Raw genomic sequence first — 16,597 nt, forward strand, 5'->3', positions numbered from 1 at the left:
GAAGGCATGTTTTGTTACCATGAAACTACATGGATTTTCAGCTTGGAAGTAATATTTGATGCTTCTTAAGTTTACTGCTTTTCTAAACAGTTTATCACTGTGGTATGTCATGTTTCTAATGGAAACAGAAAACCTGTTATGCTCCAGCTAAAATGCTGGAGGCTAGCATACACAGCTTTGCAGTTCCAAGGTCATTTTGGGATTCATTCTATAGCTCTCCAGATACCCACCAGATCCTAACAAGCAGAAGTGAACATATTAAGAATATAAGCTCAATTGAGAGAAAAGAAACGATTGGTAATTCCCTAGCTTCTGCAGAGGTGATTACTAATCCTTTTTGTATTGTGTAAGAACCAGGGAAAATTTCATTCAAACAGATCAGGAGGGTTAAATTAGCTGTAAAAATATAGATTAGTGATGTCATTTTCAGTAAATAATAGGCCAGTAGAAAAATGCCTTATGCCATGGCTAACTAAGTTACTGTGGTAGCTGCCCTTTACACTACTGAAGTAGGCGTATGTCTACTTCACGTGGACAATAGAAATGTGGAGTTTTAGGGGTTTTACTGGTATGATATAGTATTTAATACTGGCAATAATAAGAATTGATAGATTTTTATTACGCTCTTCAGCATCTGATTTATGGAGACTACGTGGCTGAGAGCTCCTGTTTAATGTGAAACACAGGCTTCATGAAGAATGCCGTAATATACTTCTGTCATATCTGTGTCATATGATGGTAAATAAGTACTAGCTCTGAATTTATTCCTTATGAGGAATGTGGAGTCCATGAGCAGAGAGGATTACTGTTATTGCTAGAGTTAAGAGTGAGTAGAAAGTACAGTAAAAAAATTGGGAGTCCTTTTTACTGCTGCATTAGTTGCACAAATGCTTGAATTTTATCTTTTCTGAATAGTACAACTGTTGCCTTTAATATATTTGTCGTCTTTTGCAGTACTTTCCATTCCCTCACCCTTTGGGATAGCTGTAGAGTCCCCAGGACAGTACGTTGTCTTCTGGCTAGATACAAAGCTGAGAGCAGAGCTCTGGGGCTGAGAACACTTAGTAGGAGGGGGGGCATAACGATGTTAGAGCTAATGACTGGATGGAACTTCCATCCTCACAGAGGATCTTTCTTTCCCACTGGCTAAAGCAGCCATAACCTAGGCTGCATTCCTCTGTCGGTCTTACAGCTGTCCACACTGCTCCATCCTTGGAAGCCCCCCGCTTTCCCCTCTGGTAGCTTCCACCCAACTCATCTCACCTACTCCAAACACCAGCCGACAGCGCTGGCACACAGGTTGCCTTGCTTTATTTATGCTGCACGGCTTCTCCTTAAGGCTACATCTCCTTTCCTGTTTCCAATAATGAGGTATGGCCCTTGGTTCAGCTCTAATTTACGTATTTTACTTAGCACAGCTATGATTAGAACAGCCAGTAGTAGTTTAGGAAGCTGTTTCAGCATTTGCTGCTGAAGCCTTCATCCTGCTTCCTGCTTCTCATGCTTGCTTGTTGAGGGCAATCTCCTCCTCATGCTACCGTGTATCTTCTTTCCCCTTTCCACTAAATATTCTTGTCTGTTTTTTGCACCTACTCTTATCTTTCTGCTTTCAAAGGCTACTTATCCCATGTTACTTGTTCACCCAGACAATTTCTTAGATCCCACATAATGCTTCATAATTTTTACCAGTAAATGAATTTGTCTACTCTGTATCAATTATGTATTAGCTGTCACCTAACTGCTCCTACCATCTTCAGATAACTCACTATTTCCTGCCTAGATACAGGAGAAGCACCTCCTGCTCAGAACATTCTGCTGTCTGTACAGCAGTGCCTAAGGGATTCCTGCCCAAATGCTCCTGCTGTCCCTGCTGAAGTAAACCAAGGCTTCCCAGCCAAATCTTTCTGTCCTATCTGAGCTACCTCATGACTTCCCACTCAAAATCCTCAGTGTTGTTTGCTCAGGCACTTGCTCAATCTGCCTAAGTCTATATGTTGCCCTCATACATAGTACAAAAATCTTACGTAGGTTTCTTGTAGCTTTGTACAACTTTTTCATCAAAATGAACATTATGCTTCTGCTTTGATTTTCACTTGCAGATAAAAAAAAGTACTCACTAGATTATTTAAATGTGAGAGATTTTTTTTCAGACACTATACTTGGCAGAACTGCAATCATGATAATTTTGTCCTTGCTGTGACTTAAGTTAGGACTGCTGGGTCTTCACTGAGACAGCCAGGAGGTTACAATGAAATGTTTTTTCAACTTCTAGTACTCTGACCTTACTTTTCATAGAATCATAGAATTGTCTGAGCTGGAAGGGACTCTTAAAGGCCATCTAGTCCAACTCGCCTGCAGCTCCATCCGTTGCTCAGAGCCCTATCCTGCCTGACCTTCAATGTCTCCAGGGATGGGACATCCACCACCTCTCTGGGCAACTTGCTCCACATTTATTGTAAAAAACTTGTTCCTTATATCCAGTCTAAGTCTCTCTTTTTGTCTGAAAGTGTTCCCCTTTGCCCTGTCACAGCAGATTCTCATAAATTGTCCATGTATGATCTCCATTCACCTGCTTTCTGGCATACCCAGCCATTTTGAAGATTAAGCATTATGAAGAAGTACAGGATCACAGAACTGTAGAGGTTGGAAGGAACTTCTGGGGATCATCCACTCCAGTCCCTAAGAAAAATAGAAGCCTTTTAGCAGTACCAATAATTTTGAGATCTTAATTTTGAGATCTTAATTTTGAGTCTTAAATCTTCTGTTCATTAAGGTGACCTTTGTAGTCTAGAAACATGCAGCAATGGTTCCTGTGCAACTTGTGTTACATACATTAGGTAACACTAACAAAGTGAAAGATAAATTCCATATGCATGTTCATAATCTCTAATGCCTCATTGGACCCCACATGTAAAAATAGAAGTAAGCTGTTTTTGCTCACTTGTATGGTTTAGGTAAAATGAGAAGCTTGTGACGCAAACTTAAACTATATGCAGTCCTTCTTAAGTGACATTATCCTGGACTGTAAGTTTTTAACAGACAATTATGATCTTAATTTTTTTATGTTTAATACAATGTTTTACATTGTGACTTTTCCAAGCATGCTTTGTGCTGGAAAGTTTGTGTATCTGAAAATATTAAGCAATTGAAACAAATTCAGGAAATGAACAGCTGAAATTATAGTTGGGTGAACGGACTGATGAGTGGATCTGTCTGCACTGCATGACACAACCCAAGGGTTTGGTTTTACTCGTTTTCTTTGATAAACTCTGTGCCTACCATGGAATTAACTCTATCCCATTAGCAGTGATGTCAACTACTACAATGATGGCAGGTTGCAACTTAACATGGTTCTGAGGGCAAAACTACCAGGTTGGGAAGGATGCCTACTTCCCAGCCATGCACGTGTCACAATGGTTCTTTCTTTCTAGCTGCTGAGGAGTTGAGCACCAACAGAGAGTTATTAAATAGGTTCACCTTAATCCTCCACGTTCAGTTTGGGCTTCATCAACTTTCTATAGTGAGAATAAATATTTAGTTATTCCGAGTGGAAAATATTCTTACTTGTCACTGTGGAACTTGGAATCCATCAATGTCATCTCATTTGTAGATGGGACAAGGGGGAGATATATCTAGGGTGACAGTGAGGAATGGAGTGGACAACACTTGTCTGCACCATGTCATTTCAAAGGGTTTGGAGCTCACTCTGGGTGGGTACAAAAAAGGAGAAAGAATCAAGCCTGGGGCAGTGATGGAAATGGAGGAAATGCAGTGCGCTGAATGAAGTCTAAATACGTAGTTCAAGAACTGGTTGAAAGTCGTCCAACTGAGCTGTATGTACTCAGCTACCCCCACTGCTGTGCTTTTGCAGAAAGCTGGCCTGTGAACCTGGCAATGACTGTGCGCTGTGAGCGTGACAAATGATCGTAGCATTCCACCAGACTGCTGTCGATGTTGTGGAGCCAAGCTGTCTGCAAACACGAAAATAACGAGATGTTTTTAGAGCTCGAAGATACGTATGAAATCCCATTTAGCAGAATACTTGTGCGACAAGCGCTTCATTTGTTTATCAGAGTGCCGCAGTGCCGCCTGCGAGGTGCGGCACGAGCTGATGGCGGCGGAGGGGATGGCGCGAGGCGCCCGTAGCACCTGCACGGCGGGGACGAACCGGCCGAGCGCCGCGCTCGACGGGAGGGGCGGCCTTGTATCTGCACGAGCTTAGCTGAGCTCACTTAGCAGTCTCTGAGTAGCCGAGCGGCCGTTGGTGCGCGTGCTGCGCCCTGAGGGGCGGGAGGTGCGCGCTGCTCCGCGCCCTAAGGTGAGCTTCTAACAGTCGTGCCACACGGCTGTGAGGTGCGTTCGGTGGAGATTTCGTCTTTAGCTGTTGGAAACGAGGTTTGTTTTGTGGTTTTGGTGCGTTTCTCGTGTGTTTAATTCAGCTTTAAAGGTCCTAGTTATTTAAGATCAGTGCACCTTTCGGGTTATGGTGGTGCAGGAGGAGCAGGGAGGAGTTATGAGGGATTTACCAATAGCGCAGTGTATTGCCTCGCTTTTACAAAGGAAGTAGAAAAATCAATAATATGGCTGTGTATCTGAAGTTGCCTAAACTTTTTTTTTTTTTTTTTTTTTTTTTATCCTCCCTCTACAGATCATCTCTAGAGGAGCAGCCCTGCCCAGCACTCAGCACGTGGCGGAGAAGTTCTGGTGTGATATAGAGAATGGAGCAGCTGGCGGGCAGAAGGAAGCTGAGGAAGCGCTTGTGCGTGGGCTTCAGGTAAGAAATGAGAGCTGTCTGAAATGCTGGTAGTATTGGGAGTAACCTCGAAGTGATTACAGAAACGTCTTGATTGTGTTGTGTCTTGTGCAAGTGACTTGTGTTCTTGAGTCTGAAGGAAGGGGGTGTAAACAGGAGCCCCAGCACCACAGATTGCTGTGTGCATATCACACCTGGAAAATAAGTGCAATAGAAGAGACAAAGGATGCTAAAGGTCACACAGCTCTGCTCTGAGGCTCACACAGCTACTGCCAAATGATATGATGAAATTTGATAATGATATTTTATAGATTTTGCAGAATCGTAGAATCCTTAGAGTCGGAAGAGACCTCTGAAGGCCATCTTGTCCAACTCCCTTGCAACTAACAGGGGCACACTACAGCTATATTTTCAGCGGATTCTTCTGGGCAGAGTTAAATAGTTAAATCATAAGAAGAAATCTGTATCAATTGCTTCTGATCATTCCTGGGTCTCTTCTGGCTGATCTTGTGCTTCTGTCACACTTGATGGAGTTTTCATCAGCTGCAATGCTGAAGCTTTGCAAGTTTAGGTATTGTGGCTTGTTTTTTACTAAAACGGTTTATGAAGACGCTCCTAACTTCACTCTGAGAGTAGCATATTACCAAATGTAAACTCCTCCTACTTGGAATCTGCATGAATGTATCTAATGTTTCTATTTGGTAAAATAATTCTGTATTGAACAGTACCACTTTTGTTCTATAGCTAGTTACTAGAATAGTTAAGCTTAGCAAAAAAATCATTTTCAAATCTCATATTCTGAAAACTAGACATGATTTTTCTTAAAGCTGCTTTGGTGTTCCTCAACCTAAGTGGTGAGCTTTCAACCCCAAAATCTCTGGCCTTTGTGTATATCCCTTGATACATGGTGCTGGTGGATGATATGATAGACATGAGTCATCAGTGTGCCCTCACAGCCCAGAAAGCTAGCTGTATTCTCGGCTGCATCAAAAAAGCATGGCCAGTGAGTCAAGAGAAGTGATCCTGCCCCTCTATTCTGCACTGGAGAGACTTCACCTGGAGTACTGCCTTTAGATGTGGAGTTCTCAGTGCAGGAGAGACATAAGCCTGTTGGAGCATGTCCTGATGAGGGCTACAGAGATCATCGAACTGATGGTACCCCTCTCCTATGAGGACAGGCTTAGAGAGTTGGGGCTGTTCAGCTTGGAGAAAAGAAGGCTGTGAGGAGACCTGATAGAAGCCTTTCAGTATCTAAAGGGGACAGACTCTAACCTTGTGAGGTGAGAGAGAGAGGAGGTGAGATTGAGATTGGAAATAAGAAAAGAAATTTTTTATAATAAGTGTAGCGAAGCCCTGGAAGAAGCCCAGAGAGGTCCAGTTGTGTTGTAAGAGACACTCAAGGTAAGGCTGGATGGGTCTCTTTGCAACCTGATCTACCTGCAGATGTCCCTGTATGCTGCAGGGGAGTTGGTCTAGATAACATTTAAAATTCTCTTCAAATTCAAATGATTCTACAGTCCTATGCCATTTATAACATCATAAACTAATCTGAACTTTGAAAAAATGATGCGTTGTTATATGACCATACTTTGTTTGTAAATATGCAGTGGTTCTGTCATGTTTTGAGTACTATTTGCCCCTATGTGATACCCATTACTAGATCCAGCAGCTGATGACTATATATAGCGTATATTTAGATAAAGTATTGGAATAAGGCAGTGTGACTTATGTGTTGTATTGCTGATCGCAGGCATGTAGGACTTCCTCCTGATAGAGATAAGCAGAAGATAGATGAGACTTGAAGGTTGTTTTCAAAAGAAGTAAGGTAGAAAAAAAACACTGGCATAGTTATTGTGCTTGAGAGAAAAGGAGGGTAAGGACAGCAATTACTGTACTTTCATCTTAATTCTGTCTTTGTAGTTTTAAATAATTAGCATGCATTATATATATATATTTAATATATTTCAGACCCCATTTCTGCTGTTCTACAATATAGTAATTGTTTCACTCATTGCCCTTCTTTTTCATCTGCTTTACGTAACACTGCCATCTAGGCCACCTGCTTTGACCTTCCATCTGTGCCTGAGTCTCTGCCAGGCCTACTACTACCGATCTGCCACTTGTACTTCAAATTAAACGAACTGTGACAGGCCAAGCTGAAACATTTCCATGGCTTTTTTTTTTTTTTTTTTTTTTCTTTTTTTTTTCTTTTTTTTTTTTTTCCTTCTTAGCGAAATAGGAACTGGGAGGACCCAGATATATATGTTATTTTTGCACAACAGCAATGAAAAATTTTTCATTGGTATGTATCTTAGGACAAAGCAAACAAATACGTATGGGGAAAGTAATGGTTAAAAGAAATGGATTTGTATGATAACTAAGTTTTAAGAGAGATCTTAGTCTAGAAAAGCAAAAATTAACGAAGAATAGTCTTTGAACCCAATGATCTACCAAGGCATCATGTTTTAATATGATTAACATGATTGCATTCAGGACCTTCCAGATAGGCATTCCAGATATTTTTGTTTCTGAAATTGCATGGGTGGTTTGAGGCTATGTTTCCTTCACATTTTAAGCCAATCTGACTCACTTTGTCCAGCACTTCCTTTTGCTAAATGCTCCTGTGCTGTATGCGTGTATGGGGTGGCTGTGTATTTATCCTCGCTGCTTTGTATTGTCTGAGGGAGCTGAAAAGGCACTCAGTAAATTTACAAAGTACTTCAGTTCTAATTCAAGATGAGGAATAAGAAACTCAGCTGGGGATTCAAGAAGTGCAACAAGCAAATTCAACAGTGCAGTGTAGGGACCCTGTATGTACCCTGTATAGTTTTCTCTAGAGAAATTACAGATATATGTGTGCTGTAGTTATACCTAACTGATTACATAATTAGCTATTTCTGTAAACACATGGTAAGTTTCCGTAAGGTATAGCTAGAAAGCAGTCATTTGATGCTTTTCAGCTAGTAGTTCTATCAACAAATTATAGGCGGAGCTCAGTGGATCAGTTATTCATCATTGACAAGATTAGCAAACTAAAGGGTCAGTTAGGCGTTGAATATGTTTTCAGTTTTGCACTCAGTGAAGTGTTAACTTTAGCTTTTGCTCTGCTGTGGGAGGACATGTTTCCTCTTGTTTTAAACTGCAGTTAGATGTAAAACAAGATTTTTTTTTTTTTCATTGCCTTTCAAAATTTTTTACAGTAGTTGCTGAGGATTTGCAAGATTGAAAATTATATATTTAACTGAAGTTAAATGTAGAGCTAAGGTGCACTGTGAAATAAGGTAACCGAAGAAGAAGTTGCTGTTCTGTGTCGGAGCTGATGTAGCAGCTCATTCTCACTTAAATGGGAGAGTCCATTCCGCCCTTCTCCTTTCTTCTCTGGTGCAGTCAGCTGGATAAGTGTTCACCTCCCTTTTCCTTGAACAGACTTGTGAATCCCTTTGCTGAGCATTGGAGTGTGAAGGCCGAAGAGGCGGCTGAGTTGTTGCAAAAGAAGGGTTGATGGCTGGGAAGTGATGAAGCGTTGAAGGGGGGAAGCAGGGAGAGAGCAAGTCCATCTTTGGGAAATAAAGTGGACTGTAAGATATATTTTAGCTGTAAATTGCAATATCGCCTGGAAAAAAAAATGCATTAAGGCATCAGAAAGATAAAAGGATAGATTGTTTTACAGAAGAAGATAAACCATGATACAAATGCAATAATGGGGCAGCATTCAAGGACTGTGCCTCAACCAAAAAGTGTACAGTCCTACAATATAAGTGAGGCAAACATGGCAGGTCTGGGGATGGCAACCACAGTCAGGTGAGAGTCCAGATCATTGGACATGTCTGTGTAATGAGGCAGGTCTGAGATGAGGCTGGGAAATTGAATGAGCTAGATAGGTTCGATTAGTTCTAGACACGATAACCAGGGTTAGACACAGCTCAGGGATCACTAGGTAAGTTCCGTAATGGTGTGGTGGAGTTTAGGTCAAGAAAAGTCAGTTTATAGACCAGGGTCTGGAGCAGTGACTGGAAACAGACATAGTTACAACACTGCTGCAGTGTTGGTTTCCCAGTGGTAGCATGTGATTGGTTCTGAGAAATTTTGAAGCCCTGTGTCAACAGAACTCTGATCTTGACTAGACAATAAAAAGTAAGCCAGACTTCAAGTCTGATTCTGACCTATACATAGCATACAGTAGGAATGATAATTTACCTCAATATTTTCCAGTGCAAAACAGCTTTAAGGTACATTGAAAAAGAAGGTAGTAAATGAAATATTGTATTTGAGCTGTCTTGCTGTGAGAATTTGACAAATGAGAACACTAGTTCTTCTAAAATTGGAAAAAAACGGTGGGAGATGAGATATGTTTCCACTTCAGTGCTCGTGGCTCAAATCTGGTTGTAGTTACTTTCTTCTTTCTCCTCAGCTGCTCAGATGAATGGCTATATATAATCCAGGTGTTTTCTTTTCCCACCCCAAAATATATAGAGAAGTGCAAAAAAGGGACACCCTGTTGAAGATAAATAGGGTACAAAGAGTGCACTCAACAAGAATTAGTGGTTGTTTTATATCAAGTGTGATATTTGAAGTAGGAGTCAGAGAAAGGATAATTTATAAGTAGCTAAGTAAGACAGTACGCAAGTTTACTCTAAATCTCTCAAGATGCAGCACCCTTGGAAGGTATATAGCTATTACAGATTATCAGGTGTTCTGAGGTTCCGTGTTTTTTCCCCGCTTCTGTAGTTCATTTAACCAAATAGCTGTTGTTGTGTTTTTCTTATTGTTTGTTTGCTTTGAGATACTGTATTAAAGCAGGGCCAGTTTTTGCATTTGGCCTCTTAGGGCATTTGGAACATGTAGCTGTCAGCTCAGAGCTGGATTATTTGTTGAAGTGATAAAAGGCGTTATTGAACCACATTTCCAACCTATATAAATTAACATTGATTTTCATTAATTTCCATTCATAATAGAAGAGCCAAACTGATTTATATTGGTCTCATTTTTATACAGCTGGCTTTTACAGATGGCCAAACTTGCCTTTCTGTTTATACTGTTTTTTAACAAATAACACTTAAATAAAATAGCAAGGGAGAAATGGTGGCATATTGAGAAATATTATGACTGTAATCCAAGTTGATGCAAGTAAAGCTGTACAAACCAAAGTAAATATTTTGTAACACTTGAGGAGAGTTGATGATAAATTTTCAAACTCACTACATTCTATTACTATCAAAAAATGTAGATACAGAGGTCTATACCTATGATATGACTGTACCAAATTCACAAATATAATTTTACACTGTTCCTTACTTTTAGAAAAAGTGTAATGCTGTTAATAAAAGTTACTTATTTTCTTCCTTTAACTATTTTCTTAAGTTTCATAACTTCAAATGGCTGAATACAGCCTGGAAATTAGTTGCAAAGTGTTAGTATTACAGGAAATAACTCAAACTATGACATTTACAATGATCCATTGGGATAATTTCAGAATTTTTTCTATAAATAATCACTGGTGTGGAATTATTATATGTTGATTCTGAATCAGAAATTAAGGACTCATCTGCTGTTATTATGTTACCACATGTTAATAATGCCTGGCAAAGATTTTGCTCCTTACATTATATTTATGGAGAAGTAAGTTAGTACTGTTTTATTCCAGTGGACTGGACTGATGGCCCAGACAGCTATTAGTAGTAGCTACACTGTCATAGTTTATACTCAGAGGTAAAATTTATGTGGGTCAGGACGAAATGTACAACCTGAAAGAGATGTTCTTGGAGAAATACTTTTGCGTTCAGTTTGCTTTGTACTTGTAGTGGACTGTTCAGTAGATGAGGAACAGGTTGTGAGATGATACCCAGAGGATGCTGGGCAGTGCCTCAATATCTGGATGGAGATCTGGAGTGGCAAGTGATGTCCCTCGAGGTCAGTGCTGGTACCAGTGCTCTTTAACATCTTCGTTGATGTTAAAGAGGGATTGAGTGCATTCTAAGCAAGTTTGCGGATGACACCAAGCTGCGTGATGCAGTCAGCACACCCAAGGGATAGAATTACATTCTATCCTAGGCCTCCATAGGCTCAAGCAGTGGGTCCAGATGAACTTCCTGAGGTTCAATAAATCCAAGAGCAGCCCTGCCTAAAGAGACTGGGGGTACTGGTGGATGGTAAGATGGACATGGGCCAGCACTGTGCCTTCGCAGTCCAGAAAGCCAATTGTGTCTTGGGCTGCATGGAAGGAAACGTGGCCGGCAGGTTGAAGGAAGTGATCCTTCTCTCTATTCTGTGCTGGTGAGATGTCACCCAGAGTACTGCATCCAGGTGTCGAGTCCTCAGTACAGGAGAGATGTAACTTGTTGAAGCATGTCCAGCTGAAGGCCATTAAAATAATTCAAGGGACTATCTGAAGGGGGACTACAGGCATGAAAAGGACAGCCTGTTTAGTGGGATCTGTTGGACATCGGGAAGTGAGTCACAGGACCATAGAATCCTTGGAGTTGCAAGGAACCTTCAAAGTTCATGTAGGTCAGCTCTCATGCAATGAACAGGAACATCTGCAACTACATCAGGCTGCTCAGAGCCTGGTCCAGCTGGGGCTTGAAAATCTCCAGGGACAGGGCATCCCCCATATCTCTGAGCAACCTGTTCCATTGCCTCACCACTCTCACTTTAAGACTTTTTCCTTATTTATTGGAAGTTGGACTACATGACCTTTAAAGATCTCTTCAAACTCAAAAGGTTCTACGGTTCTATGATTGTGTCATATTTATGACAGCTAGATTTTCAGTTTATATTTTTGTTATTGAGCTCTTGAAACAATTCAAAAATACCCTGTTATTTTGCGCTACCAGTCTTGGAAATGGAGCTGTAAAGCATGGCATTGCAACAAGTACCTGAGGAAAGATAGCACCAAGAACAAATTTGAATTTGATTGCTGATTCAGCTATGTGTCACTGAAGCAGATCTGCTTAACTGTGTAGCTTTGTTACAAAATTAGTTGGTCTTTTTTTAAAGTAACAATTGTATTTCAGCACCACCTATAGGTATTGAAAGGAAATGTATTCAAATCTGTGATGAGAATCAGATCTCATAGTTAAGTAAAATACGACTTAATTGTAACTAACCTGTTGCTGCTGCTTCAGATGGGTATCTTCTGCTTATGTTCTTAAGTGATATAAATTCTTATCGTGTACTATTTTATATAAGAAATATGTTGTATGAATTTGAATGAACATAGAGAGTGGCAGAAACCTTTCAGGAGTGTCAGTTTTCAAAAATGCTTGCTTTTAGTCAAATACTTTCTATGTAACTGAAAGGCTGGGAAATGAAGACGGTACATTTCACAGTGGAAACTTCCTCTTTTTCCATGAGCAAATATTCTGCAGTTTTGGGAGTGTGATTTTAAACAGTGAAAACAGAAAATGTTTGCCCTTAAACTTGTGCACAGGTTGCTGAGAGTGCAGAATACCTAGTACCATTTTTATCCAGTCTCCCATATTTGTATTGGGAGGGTCCTATGTCAATATTTGGCAAGAGCAGTGCTATTATCCCAGTTTTAAATGAGTAACATGTGAGAACTGAGGTTGCCAAGGTCTCCTAGAGAAATATACATATTTCCCTCTCTATATATGGAGATATATATATGTATGTATGCATATACATGCATATATGAAGTGGAGAAATATGCCTTGTGGTTTAAGGATAAAATGCAACAAAAGTGAGTTGTACTTCTGAGCTTTCTGGCTTGGATTTATGAATGGGAAATTGTTATTGACTATTTCTAGAAAAGAGAGTATAACCATGACTTTGTCATCCCTTTACCATCCCTTTCTGTAATCTCATTGTCTGTTTGAGAACACACAAAGAATCAAACAATTGAGAATTCTTTTCTGGGTGGATATTTTTAGTTTAAAAAAAAAAAAAGTCACCTTTGCTTTGGTAGAAAAAAATGAAATACTTAAAAACAATTCTAAAAAACCTACTCTCAGCAAGTATATTACACTTCTTACCGAAGTGCTTTGAAATGAAGCTCAGTATCTTATCCTTAATAATTTAATGGCATGCTTACATTTTATATTGTGCTTAAAGTGAAACAATAATTATTTTTAAAAAAAACAAACACATTTGAAGTGGACCGATACTATTGGAAATTTCAGTACATGCAATGTAGATGTTGAAGATAGAAGGAGAATGTTCACAGCATGCTCAAAACTAGCAAGTCCTACAGTTTTCATACAAGATTTTCTTTCTGAAGTATCCTAGCTGTGAGCCTACTGATGTAGTCAGTCCAAAGTGAAGAGATTTGTTAGAACAAACCAAAATTTAAATCTTCCTCAAGTGTGACTTGTGTGGTCTCCTCTTTAAGACCTATAATGCATGCTTGAAAATCTCCCAACTGTTCCAGTCTGCTTTTTCGAAGTGGCCCAAATGCAGTGTGGATGTGGCTGTAGGCTGTTAGATGATACTTGTTAGCAGTTCTTGTTATTTGATGCTACTTTCCAAAGATTTAAATTCTTCATTGGTATTTACTTAAGATTAACTTCCCTGAATCCAAGTTCTTAATTTGAACCTGCCTAAGATTTTAATTTAATTAACCTGCCTAAATCTGTATTTAGGTCCTGTTAAGAGAACCTAAAGTACAAAGCTATTGAATTCTCCCTCTACCTCATCATGTGCACCACATGCAGGACATAGCAGGGACTGGATGAAGGGGCAGAAAAACAGTGGGAATATTTCATTTCTTTCTAATGTAATCATGTGCTCTCTGCATAGCCAAGTGATCACTTCAAATTGATATACCTATTCCGACTTTTCAGAGGCTGTGCTTTTGGCATTTTTAGTTAATGTTCAAGTATAGGATTGGAGGAGTTGAAAGGGCAGGTTGCTACAACCTTTACACAAGACAAGAGCTGCAGCTGATGGAGCTTAGTGCTCTGAATCTTTAGAAAGCACAGGTAGGTGGATTTGAATTGACCTTGGTTCATGCTGTGCACTTTGTACTTTGCAATATTCCTTCGTGCATTAACTAGCCAGGCTTTTTTTCTTACTGGCATGCTAAGTTATTTGCATGCTGCAAAAGTATGTTTTTGATCCAATATCCATTTGAAAATTGAAATTAAATTTGTACTATCTCAACTCCAAAACATACAAGACTACAGCTGTGGTACCAATTGATTGAACCAAAAATTAAGAATTATTTGCTTTGTAATCTTACCACATATTCTGCTATTTCTTGCCTAGCAGCTAGCTTGATAAATCTTATTAAATGTAGTCAATAATAATGTTTTTAGTTTCTCTCAAGTATGTTATACTTGCAGGAAGACAAAAGAGAATTTCTTTTTTTGTTCTCCTGTAGGAAAATACTTCGTTACTAAGTTAAATTTGAAAGTAAGATCAATCAAAGGAAATAAGGGCTTTTCTCTATAGCATGGATTTGTTGTTTGTTTTTAAATTTGCTATTGAGAATGATTTTTACCTTATGGAAATAATTTTTTATTCAGAAAAAAAACATAAAACTTTCAGTAACTGTTTAGACATTCCTCCTTTTCGCCCACAAAAATAGTACGTTACAAGCTGTGTGTCTGAAATGAGTGAGCCAGCTAAACAGAGACTAGGACTCAAACCAGTAAATAATGCCATTCCAATGAAACAAGGACACTATTTCCTAAAGAAATCCAGAGACACAGTCTTATGAAAAAAGAGTTTATGTGAGAGGATGGATGGGGACAAAAAAAGAAGAAAGAAGGTGATATCTGCTGGTTGTGGGTTGTAAACCTGGTGTGAGCTTGTTATTTTCTCACTTTGTGATGGTCCCATCAAGGATACCATTCAGCATGCAAACAGGAAAAAAAAATTGTTGGTTCACTAGTATATTTCAATTTGGGTATTTGTAGGAGGATAACACTTAGTATTGTTTATTTAAGTTGGAAACAAAGAAAATGACATCACAGGTTACTCGGTTTTGCCAACTATTGAGCAATGAGTATGAGCCTATTTATACAGGTAAATAAATGTGGTAGTTTCCATCTCTAACTCTGAAGAAATCAACCTTCTGCAGGCTTCAGCACATTTCTTTATCTAAAAAAGAAGCAGAGAGATTCTGTTCTGCTTTTTTATTAAGCAGATGTAAAAACCTGAGTGAAATTTGGCAGCATCAGTTTGTCTTGCTCTTTTCTTGCACGGGGTAGAGATTAAATACAGGAATAAATGAAATGAGAAAACTCTTATGCTGGAGTGAATTAGCAGAGTGTTACAGTTAATGCAAGGTTTTTCAGTGAATTGACCATTTGAATACTTCTTTTTAGTAACAGCAATGTTAATTTTTCAGTGTTAAGTTTTCAGTAAAATTTCTGATTGGTCTGTTCTGTCCCAGTGAGATCCACACTGAATGACTGTTGCACTCACACAAAAGATCATTGGTGTCAGAGTTCTTCAGGTGGAGATAAGATAAGTTCCAAAAAGCACAAAGATCAGTTAATGAGGAGTAGGAGAAGCATATGATTATCTTGTAATTACCTTCAAGCATCAGGTTAAATTATTTTGAATGAACAGCTGGTTATCCTCATGTATTTTGCAGATACTGCAAGCATTACCATTTTTTAGTAATGTTGATTGCTTTTGCATAAAACGTTGGTTTTCCTCTCCATTTATGGGTTATAATACCATATTTAATTGATTTTTTTTTTTTTTTTGAACATGTGTGTTTTGGAGGTGCTTAGTATGTAATTAAGATTCCAAAATCTGATACTTCTCATATTTATTTTGTTGCTGAAAGAGCTTTGCTAGGAAACGTGAAGAATACCCTGAAACCCCAAAGAAATGACAGGAATTAAATAGTATCAGCCAGTCTCATCAGCAGTGACTGTCCAGAAACAGAAAGCAAAATAAATTAAGTACTTTGAGGAAAGAAGGTGATTATGAGTTTTTCTAATCAGTTAGTACTAGGAAAAAAAAGATGAAAAGATTCAGAATTATTTTAGTCTGTAATAATGTGAAATTTTGGTAAAATTCCTGAAAGGATATTACAAACAATATTTATTGCCTTGAATAGTTCACTTATACTTGCTCAAATAGGATTTGAGAGCAGTCACTAAGATCAGGCAATCAATAAGATTGTGTATAGGCACAATTTAAGAGTCTTGCAGGGAGAGAAGTTAAGGTTAGGGAGAAATTAGTTTTTTGCAAGAACAAAATTAATAACATTATGATACTGAGCTGTCGTACGAAGCTTAAATTTCTTTGACATTTCTTCTAATGTTCTTTTTTTAAGAACTTTTATTTCCTTTTTGTGTTAAGCTGTTTACCTGTATGTGCATTGAGATATAGTGTAGTGTTTGAAATCAGAACGTTTACAAAATATAGTGTTGGTATCTTCAAATACAACAGTCTTATAACTTAAGATTTATTCTGAGAAATTTATACTTGCTCTGACATTTTAATTATTTTAGTCTGTCTTTCCTGTGTTTCTATGGAATCTACATCCAATTGAAAACATGGAAATACGTGAATATATTTTTTCTTTTCACTTCTGGTAATTGCTTAGTTTCTCTTCAGTATTTTATTACAATCCAGATAAAATGCATGTCAAAAAATTATAGTCTTTTTTATTGTGTGGCCTATCAGCTACATCTTGTCCATTAATAATGGGAAAATTCGCTCTGTCACAGAACTAGCCATTCATTGGATATGATTTGGGGCTAGAGTGAATTGAATTTGTCCCACATAGCTTGTTCAGCCCATACTGCTACTTGAGCAGTTGACTTCTGAGGGCTTTTTACTTCATTATGCATATAAAAATGCAGAAGGAAGTCCTAGATATGTATATATATTTTTTGTAGCTTATTTTTGTCTTTCTTCAGCATA

At 38.7% G+C, this 16,597-nt stretch overlaps 1 protein-coding gene across 9 annotated transcripts in view; it reads left to right on the top strand.

Annotated features, from left to right (window-relative positions):
• TFPI (tissue factor pathway inhibitor) overlaps window positions 1-16,597 on the top strand; it is a 184,584-nt gene that overhangs the window by 128,299 nt on the left and 39,688 nt on the right. For 5 of the 9 annotated variants that reach the window (XM_085227624.1, XM_085227623.1, XM_085227625.1 and 2 more), the window contains exon 5: window positions 4,649-4,774. The gene's annotated coding sequence lies outside the window, so the exon portion shown is untranslated. Of the gene's footprint in view, window positions 1-4,310; window positions 4,396-4,648; window positions 4,775-16,597 lie in introns of those variants that run through there. The other 4 variants (XM_085227626.1, XM_085227628.1, XM_085227631.1 and 1 more) reach the window with 3 other exon arrangements.

The sequence above is a fragment of the Meleagris gallopavo genome, chromosome 7, assembly GCF_905368555.1.
Source record: "Meleagris gallopavo chromosome 7, MGAL_WU_HG_1.1, whole genome shotgun sequence".
Taxonomy (NCBI): Eukaryota; Metazoa; Chordata; class Aves; order Galliformes; family Phasianidae; genus Meleagris; species Meleagris gallopavo.